At 44.7% G+C, this 12,420-nt stretch overlaps 1 protein-coding gene across 1 annotated transcript in view; it reads left to right on the top strand.

Annotated features, from left to right (window-relative positions):
* The window catches only part of LOC137375034 (neuroligin-1-like), a 280,017-nt gene that overhangs the window by 235,881 nt on the left and 31,716 nt on the right, over nt 1-12,420 (top strand). The window lies entirely within an intron of this gene.

Here is a 12,420-nt window from a genome sequence, read left to right on the forward strand (position 1 = left end):
GGGTTGTGGTGTAGGATTAATATAAATGGGTGGTTGTTGGTTGGCACAGACTCAGTGGGCTGAAGGGCCTGTTTCAATGCTGTATCTCTCTATGACTGTACTTACCTGCTCAGATCATAACAAGAATCAATTGGACAGGTTTTCTTGAGTGAACAAAGAAAGAGGTTAATTTTATTGTACCTAAACTGATCTAATAAAATAATAAACAATAAACACTTTCATTCTCACAAACACACACTAGAGGCTGAATTTTACTGGCCCCTTGACGCCATGGGTCACAGCGCGGGGGCTGGTAAAATTCTGCGGGGAGAGGCCCGCCTTGACCTGCGACGTCAGAAGGGCCTGCCACATATTACCAGCGGTGGGGGGACCTCGCTGTCCCCGTGCCACCTGGTGGTGGGCCCTTCATCTCCTTATGTAGATTGCCATTAAATATATTCAAATTGACTTACCTGCCATCCCACGCCGATTTTACGGCCTCCATTCTGCCTTCGCGTGCCTTCGGAACTCAGGACGGAGTTCCAAGGCGAGAACCTGGTGGGGAGGGGGGAGTAATAAAAGTTTCAGGGTGAGAGGGGTGGAGGAGCGGGGAAATCAATTTTTATTGGATGTGGAAATGGTGGGAAGGGGTTGAAGGGCAAAAGATTGAAGGTTAGGGAGGAAAGTTTGGGTATTTGAAATATCAATTGATGGTCATTTCGGGCAATGAAATGACCATGGGGGGGGGTTGGAGAAAGGCCTCCATCACATAATTATATATTTCATAAAATTCAGTTTAAAGCCCTTTAAAAATGGCGCCAGTGCCTGCGCGCTGGTGCCGGACGCCATTGCCAAGGATGCGGAGTCCAATCCCACTATTTAAATGAGCCCCCGCGCGAAATATTGTGGGTGCTCCTCGGCGGCCACTGAATTCAGGCACCCTGCCGAGTTCAAAGGACGCTGACGCAGAGAGTGGCACCCGAATAAAATTCAGCCCTCGAGGTTTACACATATACGAATAGGTTACTGAGTGGGGAAAGGTAGATTGGTTGAGTTAGATGCCATAAAAAGGGTATTAAGTCTGTGGAGTTTGGTGATTTGGCTGGCTTCTAGCTGAATTCAGTGGTCCTGAGGCTTTTAGTTTGAAGAGGTAGATGACTGGTTTGGTGAATTTCATGGAGATAACGATGCAGATGATTGCCTCCATTGGGGTATCGGATTGTAGCCGGAGTATGCAAACTGGTCAGTCCACAAGCAGGATTTGAAAGCTTTTAATCTGGAATAGAGAGAGAGAGAAAGAGGGACCCCCACTTTTTTATTTGCTCATGGGATGTGAGCATTACTAACTTGCCAGCATTTATTGCCCATCCTAATTGCCCATGAGAAGGTGGTGGTGAGCTGACCTCTTGAACTGCTGCAGTACTTTGGGTCAAGTGAGGAGTGGTTGAAGGGCTTCACTCTTTTCCCTCTCCTTGTTAGACCACAACAGGTTTAATTCTTTCTTAAAGTTGATGCACTGGCCAATTCAATAGGAGTTTGATTACTTAACTGCTATGATCACAACAAGAATCAATCAGACAGGTTTTCTTGAGTGAACAAAAAAAGAGGTTAACTTTATTGTACCTAAACTGATCTAATAAAATAATAAACAATGTGCCAACTTTCATTCTCACAAACACACACTAGAGGCTAAATTTTACCGGCCCCTCGACGCAGGTCACGGCGCGGGGGCTGGTAAAATTCTGAGGGAAGAGGCCCGCCTTGACCTGCGATGTTAGAAGGGCCCGCCGCATATTACTGGTGGTGGGGGGACCTCGGTGTTGCCCCCGCGTCGCCTGGCAGCGGGCCTTTCATCTCCATATGTATATTGCCATTAAATATATTCAAATTGACCTACTTGCCATCCTACGCTGATTTTACGGCCTCCATTCTGCCTTCAAGCAGCACTAGGTACACCCACAGTGCTGTTAGGGTCTGCTCATGTCAGAGTCCAGTTGCATCTCTTCTGCAGAAATAAAACAGCTTAAAAACCACAGATGAAGAGGGGCTTGTCACATGACAGTCACTCAGTTATTCAAACATGGCAGTTAGCAGTATTTCTCTGTGTACTGAGAGAACAGTTAGTTCCTTTAAACTTCCTGGGTCTTGGTTCTTGCTGGGGATTGAGCAGACATTTCGGCCGGAATTTTATGCCACCCCAATGAGCTGGATGGTGGGTGGGGGGGGGATGTTGGCGTAAAATTGAGCGGGAGGCTCTGGGAGGCCTTCCCAGCCTGCTCCCGCCTCCGCCCCACTTTACGTGGGCTGCGGGGGGGCGAGAAATGGGCCGCTCGCCCCAGGCCAATCAAGGTCCTTTAGTGGGCCACTTAACGGCCACTTAAGGGCTTTCGCCCGCCTCCACGGGTATTTTAGCCATGGCAAGCGGGTGTCCAGTAGACGTGAAAGGCCGCCCGATTGACAGCCACCCATGCTTCCCCAACCACCGCCAGGACCCGGGATGGCCCCCACTTTCCCCCTAACGACCACCCTTGCCTCACTGGGCCGCGACCGAGCTGCCTGGCGAGACAAGCCAAACTTACCTCCAGTCCCGGCTCATGTCCTCGGCTGGACTGCAATCTCAGCAGTGGCCACCGCTCCCAGTGGTACTGCTGGGACTAAGAGCTGCCGACCCGATGTTTGGCTGGCCTCAAGTAGGTGGAAGTCCTGCCTCAGAACAGTTAAAGCCCAGGCACCCGTAAAATGCAGATTGGATCCCCGGGCTGGGCGGAAGCAGGTTCGCCACCGACTTTTATGTCGGTGGCCAGCTCCTGTCTGCTTGGCGTAAAATCCAGCCCTTCATCTCTCTCCTCACAGTCCTTTGAAAAGTTGGATACAGTGTAGCAACTAGGTGATCATCTTCAGCTGAAAGGATGACTTTGCTAGCAGCTTGTCTTTTTAAAATGTCTTTTAAAAAACATATAAATTCAGATCTCCGGTCAGTGGACTAAAGAGAATTAGCATTCAACGAAACACATCGGCATAACAACACCCACAAGTTTTGTTTATTTTTGCATGCATTCTGTTCTCTATTGGACAGACATACAAAAATCAGACAGAAACATTTTATTGAGCATTGAACTAAATAATATAAATATCGAAATAAATGTGTTATATTTTCTAGTGCTCAAAGCTTTTTAAAAAAATTCAGAAAGGATGAATAATTTTCCAGAATTTAAAAAGTTTGTCACTCGTAAATTTTGGGAATGATTATAAAAATTAGTCAGATATGTATTTTGTGTAACCGAGCTGATGACAATGCCTCAGGTAATGGAGTTCATTTTAACTCCATGCATATTTTGGCGACTTTCCTGCTAAGGTCTAAGTTAAAATTGTAGTTCTGACCTGATTACATCATTGGATCAATCTGCATATTTAAAGGTGGATTCTACTGATGTTGGACAAATGGTTTGAGTGCCTGTCCAGAAGACTGAGTGAAAATCATGGTTGGCAAGGTCCAGGTGGTTTTCCTGTGGTTAATAACTTGGGTTATTTTAACTGTGCAGCCGCCTGGTTTGTACCAAGCAACTGAGTTAAAATCACCCTCAGTTTGCCAGTGATGGTTCAGTTGATCCTTCAGAAAAGTGAATCAATTTTTTTCTTGTGCTACTGATAATATTTTATTTAATTAAATGAATATTCAGACAGTCAGGTGCAATGCTATATCATCATGAGAATTGTTATTTGCATTTGACTTACTGCAGCACAATTATATTTGTCCGACAGCTGCTTTAATTCTATCTTAAATTATCTCAGTATTGCATTTTAGTCATCACCTTCTTTAATTGCCATTGATTACAGATTTTTGTGATGCAGTAATTACATAGATAACAAAATAATGCTTATTTGTTTATTTGCCAAATAATAATTCACCTGTTGTCTTTTTCAGTTTTTATTTTGTCCTCATCATCTTGCCAATTGTATCTGTAATAATTCATTCTTTTACTGTGCCATGTTTCACAAGTTAATCTTTCAATTTTGTGGAGTATTTTTCCATCAATTTAAAGTATGGGATTATGATAGTTGTGCAGTAGAAAACTGTAAAAACTGACAACTTCAGCAAGGTTAGAATATAGTGTCACAAATTTAGAATAATAAAACATAACAATAGAACATTTGCTCTGCTATAATGCTATATAGCAAACACTAACTGCTTACAAAATTAAGTAAGTTGCATCACATATTTGGTCAGGTGATGGAAATCAATGAATATTGCTGCTTTTGTGAATTATCTTAATTATTTATATTGAAAATTATTGAAAATATTAGTGTTTAAAAGTTATTTGTATCGGTAAAAATTCATATGGGCCTTGCCAGCAGCGGCTCTCAGATTAGTCCAGGGAGGACAGTAGGAGAGGGATGTGGTGGGAGGGAGAGCTATCATGCTGAATGTGGCGTAACAGGAGCAGTCCTGCTCTTAGTTCCAGAGGAACAGAATTTTTTTTAAATGAAATACTTACTTTTCAAGAAGGATCCTGAGTGGGACGAGTTTGACACTGTCCTGCTCTTCGGGAGCTAATTTCACAGAATTGCAGAAGGAATCTGACAGCTACTTTGCACAATTGCATGTTGTTGTGTAGAATAAGTGTGAGTAATTAAAGTGTGTCTGTACATGTATATCAAATTAGAAACATGTCTTGAGTCAATTGATTTTAATCCTTGAATGTTCAAATTTGTTCAGTCTCATTCCCAATATCGCATTGGGAATGAGGTGTGCAGTCTCATTGTGTATTTAATCAAGTTCCTCAGCATAGGTCCTCAGAAGTGTGTTGCCAAGAAGTTAAAATGATTGTAATTATTTTCCATATATTCCTTAGGTAATGACCTTATAAACATTTTTTCATAAAAATGTGTGGTTGAGAACTGCTTTTTGCTTGCTACATAACCTTAGAATTCAGAATTCTGATTTAAAGAAACTGAATTCGACACTCCCTAAGCTTACAAAGAAGTCCAAATTAACCTGATTGCTCAAGCTTCATACAAATGTATTTGTGATCAGCTTTATGAAATGTGTAATTGCGTAATTGCGAAGGGTATATTTTACGCCATTATGTATAAATAGATTTAAAATTATATGTTCTATTTAGTTTTGAAACTGGTATTTTTTTTTTAAATCACTTACAGCTCTAGTTCCCAGATTGAATGGTGTATCAGCATTGCATGCTAACAACTAAAGGCCAAATGTACATATGATAATGGCTACAGCCTGCCTGTAAGCATTTATATGTTTAAATGCAAAGTTGGCTGGTAAACCTGTGACTGTCTGCCATAAGCAAGTGTACATAATGTTTTGCCTAACAGTGGCCTTATTGAAGACCAGGAAAGGTTCTGAAATTACATCTATTCAGTAAATTATGTAGCAGATGGTTGATGACAATGCTCTTGTCTTTTATCCCTGAAATAAAATAGGCCACTGTTGACCTCTGTGCTTTAAAAACACATCTGTGACATTTGCCAAACAGTGTGCATGCATGACAAATACAAACAATAATAGAGCGCAATCAGCTGTAATTAATACCCTCACCCATCAAAGCTGTTACGAAACACTCAGTGAAAAATTATTCTGACAGTGAGCCAGAATGACAGCTTTATATGCTGTATTAAATTCCCCCATCCTTAGATAAACATATTTATCTGAGAAATAGCCTGATCATTTTCACTACTGATAAACATCCTAAGAGTACAATACAGTCTGATAAGTGGATGGAAGCAACGGTCTACATGACTGAATGAAAAATCAATCTGACTTTCTTTAAAAAAGGTATTACGACTGCCTATTAATCTAAGAATATTTAATTCAGTACCAAGTGATGTACAGAAAGCGAAATAAAGAGGGAGAAAGAAAGATGGGATTAGGACTGAGAGATCAGAGAGATTGTTTAAATCTCCAACAATAATTAAAAGGTGAAGAAGTGAGCCTCTAACTTGTGAAAGTAAATTATCAGTGCCAGAGAGGTTGTTAGGCAGTAATTAAGACTTATTGTGCCAGTAAACATTTATTTACGCTGGAATGGACAACCATTCTGGCTAGTTTTTTTCTGGCAAGTTTAGTGCATATGCATCGCATAAATACAGCAACTTCACAGCATTCCATGTATTTCAATGCTGAGTCACTCAGTGAGATACTGTTAAGAACAGCTTCTGGAGCAAGCAGGGAAACTAGGACAACTACTTTCTGATTTCTGCGTTAACTGCACATGAGCAGTTGCTTGAAGTTGCTGTCCAATTTACACTTTAATAACAGTGAGTGTTGTTAGACTTCATTATTTCGACTGATTTTACAAATTTTCAATGGAAAGGTTGACAGGAAGTGTGTTGCAGATGCAGTATTTTTAATATATTCAATCTCCCATAGCTTTGCACACATGAAGTCAGGACCAAATGTAGTCTTCATGTGAAGCGGGGTTAGAAGGCAGCAGATAATTGGACCAGGGTGCGCAACTGTAATTCAGTTTCCCTTTTAAAGTTATGTATTATGTAATTTTTGTATTTCCATGATGTATTCCTATATCCACATTTATAACAAAAACAACCAATGTAAACTTTTCTCGCTGAAATTATAGCCATCCACCATTGGTGGTACTGTGCCTGCACTGGAGCAGGGTGTAATTGCAGTCTGTTTACCAAGGCAGTTTCCATTATAAATAGACCGCAATTGTTGACAATGCAATCGGTAGGTGCCGCTGTTTTGGCACATGCGCAAATATAGCATGTGCCACGAAAACGTCACAGCTTGCGACTGTAGCAGCTGCCAGGACTAAAGATGGCGCTGCTCAAAGAATCACAGAGATGAAACCTAACAAACACGTGGCAGAATACAATGGCCAGAGTGAGAGAGTGGAGCGGGCCGGGGAGAGCAGCGCGGGGGCCGGGGAGAGCAGCGCGGGGAGACCAGCGGTAGCAGTGCCGGTGGGGGGGATGGGGAGAGAAAGAGGGGAGGAGAAAGAGGGAGAGGGAGGGGGGAGAAAGAGGGAGAGGGAGGGGGGGAGAAAGAGGGAGAGGGGGGAGAAAGAGGGAGAGGGAGGGGGGGAGAAAGAGGGAGAGGGGGGAGAAAGGGGGAGGGGGGGAGGGAGAGGGAGGGGGGGAGAAAGAGGGAGGGGGGGAGGGAGAGGGAGGGGGGAGAAAGAGGGAGAGGGAGGGGGGAGAAAGAGGGAGGGGGGAGGGAGAGGGAGGAAGGGGAGAGAGTGGGGGGGGGGGGGGCAGCAGCGGAACGGAAGAGGAGTGCCTTTTTCTGTGCATGCGCTATAAACACAACAGCAAAAGACTTACTGGCCAGTCCCCGGACCCGGTGACACCAAGGTCTTCGCACGCTCGCTCCCCGCGGCTCTCTACGGCCTCTCGCTTCCGGCCCTCTCCATTCAGCCGTTCCCTCCAGCTGCGGATGCCCAATCCAGTTGCTTTCTCCCCTTCTCCACAGTACTTCAGGCATTGCAACTGTCTGGTCCCTGCATTTTGCATGCTCCCTCTCCCCACCCCTCCCTGTTCTCCCCACCCCTCCCCCTCTTCACCCACCCTCCCCCTCTTCACCCACCCCTCCCTCTACCCCCCTACCTCCACCCCTCCACCATAGTTGAATATCTGATGTGCAGTTGCAAAGTCGGGGAAATAGCATGCAAAACAAAACCTCAACAATTCTGGGTTTAATTATTGAGAAGTTTTATTAAGTTCATTAAGTATCCGAGGAACTGCTGTGCATGGATACATGAGTGTTGTGTCCAGCATTCCCGTTAGACAGACAGGCCGAGTCTCTGCTATGCACAGTTAAAGAGATTGTTCCTGGAGAGCCTTGTGGTGAATGAACGCTTGGCTCTCTATTCCACTACTGTATTGTCCATGTGAAGAAGGCAAAGTCACAAGAGTCTGAGCTCAGTCTATTCTTGGTGAATGTTCCCCAAGCGCATCCCAATGTGCATTCCCAATTCATCCATAAATGCAATGTTCCTTTCCACATCGTGATGAGCTCCGCAGCATGATCCAGTTGCCTTCGTTGCTTGAATGCTGACCGTAAGTCTCGAGGATTGTTTTCTCGACGGCATGTTTTACATGAAAAGAAGAAAAGCAAATCAGAGTCCACTGAAATTACTGTTGCGCACACCTTTTTAAGTTCTGCAGTGAAGCCACCAATTGATAACGTCGCCAATGAAGCACTTATTACCCACCTCAGATGCAGGAATCATCACATCCTTGCGTCATCTCCTGCACTGCCTCCTTTGCTGGAATGCCGTCCTTAAGTGTCAAGGATTGTTTTCTCAAGGGCACATTTTACATGAAAGGAAATAATGAAAGAACATCAGTGTCAGAGCTTCCCTCCCTCCAATGAAATTACTGTTGCGCATGCTTTATGCTCTGCAGTGTAGGCCAATGAATCACTTAGTACCCACCTCAGCTGTAGGAGTCAGGATGATGTAACTGCCCCTATCTCGTGATGGTTCAATGCTGCTCTCAGGGAAAACATGAATGATGTGAGGGTGCTGGAAAAAGAAGCACATTTCTTTTGGACTATGAACATAAAGCAGGCCATTTAGCCCAGCTGTTCCCTGCTAGTGGTTATGCTACTCGTGCTTCTTCCCATCCATTCCCATTTAATCCTGCCTACTACTATCAGCATCATCTTCCATTTCTTTCACTCTTATCTACCTTTGCCTTAAAGCAACACTGAGGATGGAGAATGGTGTGGCTGCACTCCCACCTCACCAGTTGTGTACGCAGCAAGAGCATTCACATTTGTGCTACCACTGGACACGGCATGCTTGTTTCTTTTAGTGCTCAATCTCTTCTTGCTGAATGTTCCCCAAGTGCTTGACCCCTTTGGACGCCTTCTCTGCTTGACAGGCAGCAGCTGGCAATTGCGGAGTCTCACAAGGCTCTGCATGGTTGTTTCAAGGGCGGATGGGGAAACATGTGGCTGTGTGTCCATGTGCACTGCTTGGATGGGTGCAGGAACAGGTGACTGTGTAACTGAACAGCAAGGAGAGGGTACCGCAGGTGGGGGAAGTGGAGCTTTGAACAGGCAGGCGTATGTATGGTCCATCAGATCATTAGGCCAGGGGGTGAAATGCTCAGGATCCATGGATTGTGGCACGCGACTGATGTCCAGCGCATGGCCACCTCCATCCGAAGGTGCTTCTGGGCAATTGTTGGGCAAATTAATTGGCTCCATCTCATCAGCCAGTCCTTGTGTTTATGGCACATGCACAGAAAAAGGCACTCCCCTTCCGCTCCGCTGCTCCCCCCGACCTCCCTTCCCCCCTCCCTCCCGACCTCCCTTCTACCTCCCGACCTCCCTTCCCCCCCGTCCCTCCCTCCCTTCCTCCTTCCCTCCCTCCCTTCCCCCCCTCCCTTCCCTCCTTTCCCTCCCTCCCTTCCCCCCACCTTCCCTCCCCACCTTCCCTCCCTCCCCCCCACCTTCCCTCCACCTTCCCTCCCTCCCTTGAAATGTTTTCAGACCAACTTAACAACAGGGACTGGAGCACATGTGGTGCCCCAGACAATGTAAATATTTTCAGAGCAACTTACCTTGGAGCAATCTCCTCTGTCTAATAAAAATGAAGCAAATGTCCAAAATGACTAAATAATTGAGATAAAATGCCTGACGAAACCTCTCCTCCTTCCATTTTCAAAAACTCGCGCCGAAGCTTTCGGAAGATTGACGCACATGCGCACACGGTCTCAGGCCCTCTGCGCATGCGCTGTGGTCCGGATTGCCAGGACCAGTTTGCGCATGCGCAGAGGCCAACCTGGTGTGTTCCCCGAGGAAGATGACGTTACGCGATGACGTCATCTGCGCATGCGCAAACTGGTCCTGGCAATCCGGACCGCAGCGCATGCGCAGAGGGCCTGAGACCGTGTGCGCATGTGCGCACCGCGGCGCATCCTGATGACGTAGCGTTTTAATCAATCACTTTGTTATAAATATAGGCATAGGAACTTAGAATGGGAAATGAAAGCTGACAGGAAGTGTACAGAAAGATGGCAGAGGAGAATATCCTGCCCTGGCCAGAATTCCCATTTCTCTTTCCTCCCCCTCAAGCTTATTGCAAGACTCGGTACCCACATCCCCAACCCTATAGATAATTTGAATGTGAATTTCATGATTTAAAAAAAAATAGATTGAGGTTATAAATGTTTACTGCAATTATGCATTTAATTATTTGATTAAATGGAACTTTGTTTCTTGTTCCATGTAAACTGCATTTAGAGTCAGATCCTACCAGTCCAAATCACTGGGATTTCTTAAAGTTTGCACTTTTTATTTTTTATGAAACAATGAACACAAACAGCAGGCAGTATAAAATAATTCAAAAGGACAGTGATTATCAAAGCAGATGTGACTAAATTGATTACTCAGTTTTAAAAGATTGACTTTGTTACCCATGAAAAATATGGCCTTCTGCAGTATACTACATATTGTTTAGAATTGATGCAGTCATTTTACAATGTTAATGCATTTTTATTTTTAGCACATCTGTTGCCATGGCTATGTACTATGTATATAGTCAAATCAAAAAAAGAGTTGTTTTACTGATGACTTTTTACAAAAAGCAAACAAAACAAAATTTTAGTTGCAATCCTTTTCCTTCTTTCTTTCCATTCTTCATTCCTCTGAAATGTAAAATCCTTGTAACACCATCCTTCTTGATTAGGACAATTATACAGTTTAGCCCATAGATAGCTCTGCAGACACTGTCAATGCCAAAAATTGATCATCATACTGGGAGGCCTGTTTAAGCAAAGATGGCAGAGGAGAATATCCTGCCCTGGCCAGAATTCCCATTTCTCTTTCCTCCCCCTCAAGCTTATTGCAAGACTCGGTACCCACATCCCCAACCCTATAGATAATTTGAATGTGAATTTCATTGAAATTTGGATTCAAAACTCCAATTTCCTGGTTGCAAGTTCCTGGACTGAATGATAATACACTAGACTGGATTTTAAGAAGCCTCAATGTTGTGATCTGTGGCAGGGGGTCTGAAGATGGCTCCAAATGAGGCAGCCACGGATCTTGATGCCGACAGGGCCCGGCGGTGGCAAGGCTCCGTGGTGGCGCTCACCACCCTCCCACCCCCACTCCCTCCCACTGCTGGGCGACGGGATCACACTTTAAATATTAAAATCAATAAAATTAATTAATTTCAATGTACTCACCCATGATCCTGAGGGCCTGCCCCAATCTTCGGCAAGGCAGCAGACACTCCCGCACCTTCAGATCCCCGTCTGGGGAAAAGAGGCACCACACTGGTGGGGAGGGGTAAGGGGGTAAGTTTATCAGTGCAGAGGGTGGGGGGGAAATGGGGTCAAATACACATAATGGCCTGAATTTTAAACGTGGGCTGCACTCTGCGGCAGTGCACTTTGAACTCGGCGACGTGCCTGCATTTGGCGGCCGCTGCCAATTACATGTGGGGGCTCATTAGCATCACTGTGATGCACCGCGCGTTCCCCCCACCCCCCATATTATGTGGGGAGAGGCAGGACATCCAGCGCAGTGAGGAAACTTTTGACAGCTGTGTAGCAGGTGCTGGGGCCCTATTTAAAGGGCCCCAGCACCTGCTTCCTGACAGCTGTCAAAGAAATACTTACCTCACTGTTGAAGAGTGGGGCTGCTGTCAATCTGGCAGCAAAGCAGAAAGTGTGGAGAAACTCAGCAGGTCAAGCAGCATCTGTGGAGAGAGAAGCAGAGTTAACTTTCAGGTCTGTGACCAAGTTCACAGACCTGAAAGTTAACCCTGTTTCTATCTCCACCAATGCTGCCTGACCTGCTGAGTTTCCCCAGCACTTTCTGCTTTCCTGCCACATACTTACCCTGCTATGTTCCAGTGTCCTGTGAAGTTGTGATCCTCTTCTTGCACTCAAGTGTTACATTGCTTCTTGTAGGTGTGCCGCACCTGGGTGAATGATCTTAATTTTGAACATTCCAGGATGAGAGACTTAAATATACCATAAAAGGCAAATACACAACAGAGATAAAATCATAAATGAAGAATATTTACATACTATGGGCTTCTAATCATCTGACTGTGAAAAGCCACAGACTAATATGCTTTTGGAATGTGTATTTATTTCTCTGTTAACTGTTATGTGAAAATACATGTAACTGCAATGAAACGGTCTTGGTAAAAAAACAGGAAAATATGTTCATTTTCTAGCTGCATTGCCAACTAGAAATATTACACCAATAACAATGATCAGCTGCTGCAGAAGCAAAGTGTTTGTGAACATGTGTCGATGTGTAATAGTTGAAAAACCATGACAACAACACAGATTTCCTCACTAGTCCTGCATTGGTTGTCAAACATATGAAAGACAAACCTTGCAGCCAGAAGTTAGAGCAGTTAGATGGTGGAGTCACCTTTGCATTTAAAGGACCACACCAAAAGTCTAGGAAGGCAGAGGGGTACATTAGGG

The sequence above is a fragment of the Heterodontus francisci genome, chromosome 11 (genome assembly GCF_036365525.1).
Source record: "Heterodontus francisci isolate sHetFra1 chromosome 11, sHetFra1.hap1, whole genome shotgun sequence".
NCBI lineage: Eukaryota > Metazoa > Chordata > Chondrichthyes > Heterodontiformes > Heterodontidae > Heterodontus > Heterodontus francisci.